This window comes from Mauremys mutica, chromosome 5 (assembly GCF_020497125.1).
Source record: "Mauremys mutica isolate MM-2020 ecotype Southern chromosome 5, ASM2049712v1, whole genome shotgun sequence".
NCBI lineage: Eukaryota > Metazoa > Chordata > Testudines > Geoemydidae > Mauremys > Mauremys mutica.
Window position 1 is genome coordinate 59,072,359 of NC_059076.1, and position 10,425 is coordinate 59,082,783.

The 10,425-nt window shown below is 41.9% G+C and overlaps 1 long non-coding RNA gene across 2 annotated transcripts in view; it reads left to right on the plus strand.

The window, feature by feature from the left end:
• Window positions 1-10,173, plus strand: part of LOC123370816 — a 31,539-nt gene extending 21,366 nt beyond the window's left edge. The window contains exons 4-6 of one of the 2 annotated variants that reach the window (XR_006579569.1): window positions 3,737-3,844; window positions 6,922-6,969; window positions 7,884-10,173. This is a non-coding gene — a long non-coding RNA (uncharacterized LOC123370816). The remainder of the gene's footprint in view (window positions 1-3,736; window positions 3,845-6,921; window positions 6,970-7,883) is intronic. The other variant, XR_006579570.1, reaches the window with a different exon arrangement.
• The last annotated feature ends 252 nt before the right edge of the window (window positions 10,174-10,425 follow it).

Here is a 10,425-nt window from a genome sequence, read left to right on the forward strand (position 1 = left end):
GAGTGAAGGAGAATGGAATTGGGACAAAAACCAGGGTAGGGAAGAGACAGGACTGGGACAGAGACAGGGACCGCAGGTCCAGCTCCAGGCACCAACCCAGCAAGCAGGTGCTTGAGGCGGCCAACGGAGAGAGGTGGCACATCCGGCTCTTCGGCAGCAATTTGGTGGAGGCAGTGATGAGCTGCCAAAATATTAACAACCGGTTCCCTCCTCCCCCCCGGGGGGGGTCGTGCCCGCCCCCCCCGGGGGGGGGTCGTGCCCCATCCAACCCCTCATGTTCCTTGACACACACCCCCCGGGACCCCTGACCCATCCCCCCCTTCCCTGTCCCCTGACTGCCCCTTGCCGCCCCACCCAACCCCTCCTCTCATTCTCGATGGCCCCCCAGTACCCCTACCCCATCCAGGCTCTATCCAACACGCCCTCCCTGCTCCCCTTACCTTGCTGCCTGGAGATGGGGGCCCAGCTGGGCTGGGGCTGGGGCCCGGACGCCAGGGCAGGAGCCGAGCCCCCGCTGCGCCCCGCCGTCCCGCCCGGACCCCAGACCGGCAGGAGGCCCCGCCGTGCCGCCCGGACCCCGGACCGGTGGCAGGAGGCCCCGCCCCACCGCCCGGACCCAGGACCGGCGGCAGGAGGCCCCGCCCCGCCGCGCCGCGCCACCCGGACCGGCGGCAGGAGGCCCCGCCGCGCCGCACCGCCCGGACCCCGGACCGGCGGCAGGAGGCCCCACCCCGCCGCGCCGCGCCGCCCGGAACCCGGACCGGTGGCAGGAGGCCCCGCCCCGCCGCGCCGCCCGGACCCCGGACTGGTGGCAGGAGGCCCCGCCCCGCCGCCCGGATCCCGGACCGGCGGCAGGAGGCCCCGCCCCGCCGCGCCGCGCCACCCGGACCAGCGGCAGGAGGCCCCGCCCCGCCCCGCTGCGCCGCCTGGACCCCGGGGCGGCAGGAGCCCCCGCCGCGGAGCCCAAGGCAGGAGCCGAGCCAGGCCGCGCCGCGGAGCTGCACTTCCCCTCCCCAGCTTACCTGCCTGCCTGCCTACCTGCTGCTTGTTCAGGCTTCCCGCGAACATCTGATTCGCGGGAAGCAGGGCAGGGGGAGGAGAAAGGGGGCAGAGCAGGAGAGCTTGGGCCGGAGCTTTTGTTAAATTTAGCAGCCCTTATAGAACTGGTTGTCCTGGAACAACCGGTTCTAAAATGGCTGCTAAATTTAACAACCAGATCGCGCGAACCGGTTGTTAAATTTAGCAGCCCTTATAGAACTGGTTGTCCTGGAACAACCGGTTCTAAAATGGCTGCTAAATTTAACAACCGGATCGCGCGAACCGGTGCGAACTGGCTCAAGCTCACCACTGGGTGGAGGGTCCCTCACTTCCTCTCTGAGCGAAGGACCAGCCACTGAATTGCTGCCAAAGACTGAAGCAGTGATGGTAGAACTGATTGCGACTGCGGTTTTTGTTGTTGTTTTTTTGCTGCTTGGGGTGGCAAAAACCCTGGAGCCCGGCCCTGAGGGACTAGTTGAAGATGACTATGCAAAATGGGTCCAGCTTGGGGAAAATGGGCAATAGAGCCTATGCTCACTAGAGAACACATCTCTTTCAGAGCCTAGAATGGAACCCCAAATTCCTGAATCTTGCCATTCCTCTGCTGTCAACAAATATCTGTGAAACCCACAGGAAAAGTGCATGTCTCATTCCCTGTGGTACTGGTCTACACAGAGGATGACAACCAGCTGGTGTTATCAGTTACTCTTAAACAAGTGGCAGCAGTCTGTGCAGGGGATTTAAAGGGTCCAACCCTGCTGATGTCCCATGTAGGGCATCTCTTAGCCCTTCTTTGTTGGTTTTACTTTTCAAATCTTTTAGCATTTATTGTCATTTTCTCAATTCTCCCCAATTTACTGAAGTCATGTTTAAATATAGGGCCGACACCAAAATACGGCATTGAAAATAGAATCTAAGTTACCTTGCCTGTTTTACTATGTAATACTCACATTATGCAACCAATATAGCGTTAGGCTTTTAAATGGTAATGTCTCATTTCCAACTCATAGTTAACCTGTACTTGACATTATCTGATTAAGCTAAGCCTAAAATATTGGGTTTAAAAAAAAAGTGGGGGGGAAAAATGGTTTTCCCTGGGGAGATTGTGGGACGACGACTTTGAATTAAATGTTTTCATTCAAAGTTTTTCTACAAAAAAGTTTGATTTGACAAAGTTGGAAACCAAATGAAAAATTTAGTTTTGTGTTGTTTTGATTTCCTTATTGAGTCCCCTCAACCCAAACATTTTCTTTCAGTTATTTAAATATTCCCTGCTCCAAGTTTTCTTTTTTCTGCTGTTCTTATTTCAATGTAAAAATCAAGGGATGATGGTGTTTTTATATATAACTACTTAGGACATTTTAGCAGGTTTGCAGATCCTTGCCATGTAAATGTTAGAGACAAAACAATCACTACAACAGTGAGATTTTGTTAAGAGAAATATACAGTAATATAGTTCTCTATTTAACAGGTGTTACCATATTAACCAGTGAGCAATTTTACACTACTCATGAGATATGATTTCTTGTGATTTTATTCAGCTGAGTGAAATCTGAGTGTTACTTTCTTTAACAGTTTTTTTTTTAAAAAAAAATAAAAACAAACTTTTCATGCATTCCCAATGGCAAAAAGGTAAAAAAGGGAAATAATTCTTTCATTTATATACGTTCCCCCCATTCAGAAAGTGTGGGAAAAAAAGCTTTTAGAAAAGTGTTAATGTTTGTACTTTTGTCATACTAAGTAAAAATGGACCAGAAATGTTCCCTCTCCCCCACCCCCCACTTTGTTCTGTGGAAAAACAGGGTGGGGAGGGAAGGTGGGAACTTCACAGTTTCTAATACCACAAATGTTTTCAATTTCTCATTTTCAATAAACCAAATTCAAGCAGTTTTTTGGGTGAATGAAGTTTTTTTCAAGTTAATTTTGTTTTTGAATCCACTCAATTTTTCAATGCAAAAAACTTTTCAGCAAAAAATTTCACCCTGGTCTAGTTTTTAACATTAAAAAGCAACTACAAAATGGGGAAAAGTTAGGCCCAATGCCTCTTTGACTTTTAAATGATATATAAAGTAGGGCTGAATTACTTGTTGTTACTTTTGGGTTTTTAGGTGGCTTTGTCGTCATTCCCCACCTCTCCCCCCGCACCCTCAACACACACACTTGCTTTTTACCTTAGATGTCAAGAATAGCAAGTCCTGTCTTCCCAGTTTTTGCTGCAGGTCTCAACTGGAGAAAAAATAAAGTGGACTGTGAGATTTCTTAGTCTTTAATTGAAGGTATAAGAATATTGAAAGTTTAAGAAAGAGTCCTTGGTTGCAATTGTACATAAGGTGTTTGAGTTAAATAATTAACAAAACAAACACTTATAAATCCTATCTAAAGACTACTTTGCTCCAGATCATTTCACTTCTTTGGTATCTAGGATTTAATAAGTCTACTAAATCTCCACTCATCCATAGAGTCTTCCACAAAAATAGTAAAGACCTACATTTGTTTTGCAAATAACAAGTGTTGGGGGGGGGGGGAAGTGGGAGGAATGGGGAGGGAGAGAGGGGGGGCTTTCTTGGAAGATCACAAAGCAGCAAAAAGTGGTCGAACACCATACTTTTCCTTTGCTGGTCACATTTAACGTAAATGTTTTTGTTAATTTTGAATACAGTTTTACATTAATTTTAAATAATGCAGTATTCCCCTGCAGACATTTGCAATCCAAGCAAAGCCAAAGTGTGCAAGTGAATGAGACGTGAAAGGGACTATCGGCAGATTCATCTAGTTTTATTATTCAAGCTCTGTGGAAATGCAGAAAGTAAGTAGAGAACATAAATGGTAAAAATAAGTATGACATTATTTTAGTTTTAATAATCTAAGCTAGTATTAGTAAACAGCTAAAGATATATCACACACACACACAGACATATATAAAGAAGAAGGTATAATATATATATAATAAAAATATTGTTAATATATATTAACAGTGTTACTCTCCTTTATTATACCCTCTTCTTTAGAGATATTTTGTATATTATTGTCTGGCTCATTCTTCCGTCCTATATTTGTATATTTTATTTTATTATTTTTTCTATGTAGTACTATGTCTTTATTGAATTTCATTTTATTTATTGCAGCCCATTTCTGCAACTTATTATGACTGTACTGTATCTTACTCCTGTTCTACAGGGTATTTACAATCCTCCCAGCTTCAGATCATCTGCCCAGTCAGTGTACTTTCCATTACATCCTCCAAGCTGTTGAAGTATTCAATCAGAAATCCCACTTGGCACTATGGTCAATGGGACTATGCATTTGACTTTACTGGGACTATTAAACCAAACAGTATTTAGCCCTAAATCCCTGATTTTTTTTTTAAAGCTAGTTGTGTATCCATCCCCCGATATAAAATTTCCATCTAATCCATATTTATTATGTTTCCCACAAGTATATTGTGAGGAACCATGTTTAATGTCACTATATACTACGTCTACTTCATTTAGTCTTTCTATTGACTTTTTGTTCCAAGCAAAATTTCTCAGCTCTCGAACTTCCATGGATTTTTTTTAAAAGAGAAAGAAATTCATACAAAGAAAGCTACATTAAAATAAATGTGAAGATTATGGCATAAAAAAAACCAAAAAAACCCACAAACAAACAAACAAACAAACAACCCAAAACCCAACAAGAGCCCAGATATGGGGAGTTAAGCCTTACATTTTCTCTTTAGGCAAAATCATATGAACTAAGTATTGCAGTGAATATCTTATATTAGATTATTTACTGCTCACCAAGAGAGGTTTCTCTTGGCTCTGGAATAGGGTGATCAGACAGCAAGTGTGAAAAATCGGGACAGTGGGTGGGGGGGTTAATAGAAGCCTATATAAGAAAAAGAAACATAAGAACATAAGGATGGCCGTACTGGGTCAGACCAATGGTCCATCTAGCCCAGTAGCCTGTCTACTGACAGTGGCCAATGCCAGGTGCCTCAGAGGGAGTGAACCTAACAGGTAATGATCAAGTGATCTCTCTCCTGCCATCCCCACCCTCTGACAAACAGAGGCTAGTGACACCCATCCTGGCTAATAGCCATTAATGGACTTAACCTCCATGAATTTATCCAGTTCTCTTTTAAACGCTGTTATAGTCCTAGCCTTCACAACCTCCTCAGGCAAGGAGTTCCACAAGTAGACTGTGTGCTGTGTGAAGAAGAACTTCCTTTTATTTGTTTTAAACCTACTGCCCATTAATTTCATTTGGTGGCCCCTAGTTCTCGTATTATGGGAATAAGTAAATAACTTTTCCTTATCTACTTTCTCCACATCACTCATGATTTTATATACCTCTATCATAACCCCCCTTAGTCTCTTCTTTTCCAAGCTGAAAAGTCCTAGCCTCTTTAATCTCTCCTCATATGGGACCCTTCCAAACCCCTAATCATTTTAGTTGCCCTTCTCTGAACCTTTTCTAGTGCCAGTATATCTTTTTTGATATGAGGAGACCAAATCTGTATGCAGTATTCAAGATGTGGGCGTACCATCGATTTATACAAGGGCAATAATATATTCTCCATCTTATTCTCTATCCCCTTTTTAATGATTCCTAACATCCTGTTTGCTTTTTTGACTGCCGCTGCACACTGGGTGGATGTCTTCAGAGAACTATCCACGATGACTCCAAGATCTTTTTCCTGATTCGTTGTAGCTAAATTAACCCCCATCATATTGTATGTATAGTTGGGGTTATTTTTTCCAATGTGCATTACTTTACATTTATCCACATTCAATTTCATTTGCCATTTTGTTGTCCAATCACTTAGTTTTATGAGATCTTTTTGAAGTTCTTCATAGTCTGTTTTGGTCCTAACTATCTTGAGCAGTTTAGTATCATCTGCAAACTTTGCTACCTCACTTTTTACCCTTTTCTCCAGCTCATTTATGACCCAAAAAAACAGGACTGTCCCTATAAAATCAGGACATCTGTCATCCTACTTTGGAGTCAAAAGGAGCAAGCAAAGGACACAGGGTTTTTTCCCCCATGGAAGGTCACAGACCTCGAGTTACCAACTGATTTCACTGAAGGGACATCAGGATATGGGAGTCTGACCAGGAGTCCAGCTTAGGGGTCAGAGCAGGAGTCAAGGCAAAGGTCAGAGCTAGAGTCAGGAATCAGGAGTTTAGCCAGGGATCAGAGTCAGAGAACAAGAGCAGAATCTGTTGTACCAACAGGTCATATACTGTCAGGTTGCACAGACAGCTGCCTCTAACTCCCGCCATGCTTAGACAGTGCACCTGAACCAATCAGCATTCATAGGCAGTGTGGCCAATTGGGTACCCCATGGCAGCACTTCCTGTGGTGCTTAGTTCCCCAGCATCTCTAGGGCATGGATTAAAGGTGTGCCATGGCTGCTGTGGCATGGACATGTTGGTCACCTACAGACCTGGGTTCCAGTCCTCTCGATTCTTACACTCTTAGGTGAATCCAAGCTAAATTAAAACTTTGAGACAAAGATTGTGGTGGCAAAAGTGGACAACCATCTACAAAAGGCTGATGATATGAATTATTCTCCTGGCAAGCTTTTGCTATTTCACAACGTATCATGAGTAAAAGGGAGCTACTATGGAATTAATGGGCAACATCTTATACTAATGTTATAGTTGTGATGTGTCACATGTTAATTTAGAAGACAACTTGTGTGTCACTGCTTAGACAAATCAGGACTGATAGAATTACATTTTAATCAGGAACCTCAGTGCTAGCCATCTTCACTTGCACATAATGCATATCACTGCAGGCATCAGCAGACAGATCAAAAGAGACATGTAGCCTTGGAATATCTTCAATTGTTTTTCATGGCTTGTGATAAGTAAAGGTTAATTGTTATTCTTTTTTCAGGAGAGACCAAATAGGCTTAGAAGAGTCCAGGTATCTGTAAACACAGAGGTACTTGGGGGCTTGTGGAAACGCTGGTTATTGTGCTACACTTATCCTTTCTGTACCATGGTTCTCAGTGCCATCCTTTTGCAATATCCCCTTCAGTATTCATAAAGTTATTTCACAGGGTGATGGAGTATCACAAAAGGCTAATTGACTTGTGCTGCTGTAATGATCCATGGCTGTACACATACAGATGCCATTGTTTTCAGCCAACTGTATCCATGCATCTTGGAGACTGGGATTTGAATTCATAACCTTAAGCTCCCCAAACACAAGTCTTTAACCAGCAAGTTTAAAAGAGCAGCTATACCCTCAGAAAATACCATTACACATGAGCAATTTTACCATGTTGTGGTAAAGGGTAGCAGTACATTTTCCACTTAAGCCAATATATCCTAGAGTAATATAATTCCCAGGCAAATCTACTTCTAGAAAAATGCCAGCTTCATATGGTTTTCAGAGTACTTATGCTTATTGTTGACCTACTCATGAGCAGCGCCTGTCAGATCTAGCCATGTATTGGATATTCTTTGAACATTCTTGGTAGTGATTTTTACTAAATTACTGTGCCTCAGTTCCTAATATTTTGCTTGTACTGTATATTCTATCCCTTTCTCCCACTCTTTGTCTATCTTTTCTATTTATAAACCAACATCTGCTGAAAATGAGTTTTCAACTATATTAAAATTAACATACAAGCTTGAGGTACAACACTTGTGATCTTGATATTTGCTTTTCATTAATACAGAGAACATGTGCACAACTGTGAGATTCTGAGAGACTCCAGTAGAACCCAGAAACATTGCTAAGCTTTTTCACATTCTTGTCTAGTCTGATACTTCAGTGTAAGGACATTTTAGAATGTAGATAAAGTATTGAAGTAGGATTTTCAGTACTTATACTCTTACTTTTGTATTTAGGAAGGTGGAGGATGTGCTTGCATAAACTTTCTGAAGGATTATGTTGAGCATACTGCCTATTAGGTGAAGAAAGCCTGACCCACATCATCTGAATAAGATACAAACGTAGATACAAAAGCATCATTGTTTAGCCTGCTTATTCCATTTGAAATAGCACCAGGAACGTGGACAATTATTTCTGCTAGGAGAGGAACCATTTTCAGTATGTTTCAAGTGTTCTTTGAAAATACATCCATAACATTTATCACAATTTATGCACAGCCAGCCAAAGCTCTTGCTGAATATACAATTACTTTAAAAACATCTACCATGGCAAACGGTGGCACCAATGTCCAGTGGAACCAGACCCTCCCAGAGCTTCATCCCATGGTCAACTAAAACTCCATATCCAGTCACCCACTATACTTCCTAGCAGCTCTGCCCTTCCTCACTCCCATACAAAGGGAAGTTAATTCCACATTTTAAGACCTCCCACTGAAAATAACCAGCCTCCATGCCCCTGTTTGTAAACTATGAAGATGATAACTTGAGTGTCTCAGATGATCTCAGCTGTTGTGGTACCACCCAAAGAGAAAGGAAATAGCCAGAGAGGAGGTATTCATTTCTTTCACTCTGAACTCATCATGGTAGTTAATGACTGAGAAAAAAGGGGATTTAATTTGCATGTCTAGTGCAGAATATTATACCAGAATTAGACCTCTGAAGATGCTGTAACATGGCACAAAGCCTTGATAAATCAACCTAAATTTGAACAAAAGATGCTGATAGGTTTGCGATTGCCAAAGGTTTTAGTATTAACTAAAGAACAGAATAAAGAAAATTGGAAAGGTAACTACCAGAATAAATGTAAACCCAACTAAACTAACCCCTCAACGTAATGACTTTCTATTTCCTTTTAAAGTGCTAAAGAACAGGCTGCATTCTGATTTTTAAACTTATTTGCAATAAAGTAAAGTTCTTCTAGAATCACTCTAAGTGATGAATCAGTTATTCACTGGTTACTTATATCTTTAATAAAAATGTTACTGTATGTTTGATGTGTATATATATATAAGTTTTGCCTTACTATAACATATATGCAAAATAATAATACTAAAAATAGCTTGCATTTACCAGTATTTACTGCCTTTCATCTCCAAGGATCCCAAAGCACATTACAGATTATAGGGATCACCAACCCCAGAAATTCAAATACTCTTGGTATGAAACAGCACTTGGCAGTTCAGGACTGGATGTGACAAAACCTATATCCAATTGAAGCTGAAGGAGAAGTTTAGGTAGCCAGGATTTAATTATCTGAATGAGATTTGGGAATGGCTAGAGCTGCTACTCTTACACAGAATGCAATGGCATCTTTACCAAAGTCATTGTCAAGACAAATCTGGACACTGATTTTATGTCTCATCCAAAAGGACAAGAAGTGCAGCAGCACAGTGCCCCCATTAATTAAGGGTGCCAGCAGCAGGGCCAGCTCTAGGTTTTTTGCCGCCCCGAGCAAAATAAATAAATAAACCTCTGAGAGCGCCCGGAATGCTGCTCCTGAAATTGTGCCGCCCCAAGCACGTGCTTGGTTTGCTGGTGCCTAGAGCCGGTCCTGGCCAGCAGCTCATTCACTACCATCACTTCCTGCTGCAAATACATGTTTCCTGGAGGTTTACTATTCTAGTATTGCCCTTTCCCACCTTAGTAAAAACCAAGAGAATCTACAGCACAAAGCAGTACCTGGTCATAATTTTTTCATAAGAAAGACATAGGTTTGCGATTGCCAAAAAACAGATGATTGTATTTAGTGTTGGATTTGCTACTATAAGTATTTTCTCGAGGTGTTAGCATGGCCTAACATGCTACCTGACCACCACCATGTAGTCTTTGTAGTTCTTTGCAGAAGCTCAGAAGAAGCAGGCTGTTATCACCAACTGAGGGCACTGGTGCTCTAGTTCAAAGAGGAATTAAATTTAGGAATGTCCCAAGACTTGAGGTCAGACTAGACAATCACAATGATCCTTTCTGGCTTTATAATCTATGAATCTACGGTGTTAGGTAGTGACGCAATGGCATTGTATAGCTCATGTAAAAGCAGTCAGCAACATGACTATAAACACCAACAGTAAAACCAGCTATGCACACGACAAAAGGATAAAAACCAAAAAGGGAAAAAAAATTGGAAAAAGTAAAAATCCTGTTTAATAAAAGCCTGCTAATTACAATTAAATAACTTAAAGCTTAAGCTGAGCATTTGTTATACATGGTATGAGTAATGTTTGTACTTTTGAACCTTTAAAATATTTAAGCAGAGAAAAAATGAAATGAACTGCAACCAGTTAAGGTCATCCTTTTAGGACAAAATTGATAAAATATTAAAATGAAAGAAATAAATTTATAAAACAGAAATACTGAAGTTTCATAGATATGTATTATTCAAAGCAGAGGAACACATATGACCTCTAGTCTATATTACATAATGGAGAAAGGATACAAAAGTTCAAATGTACAGCAACTGTAGGCAGAGATTGATTAGCCATTCTGCAAGCCAGTGGTTAGA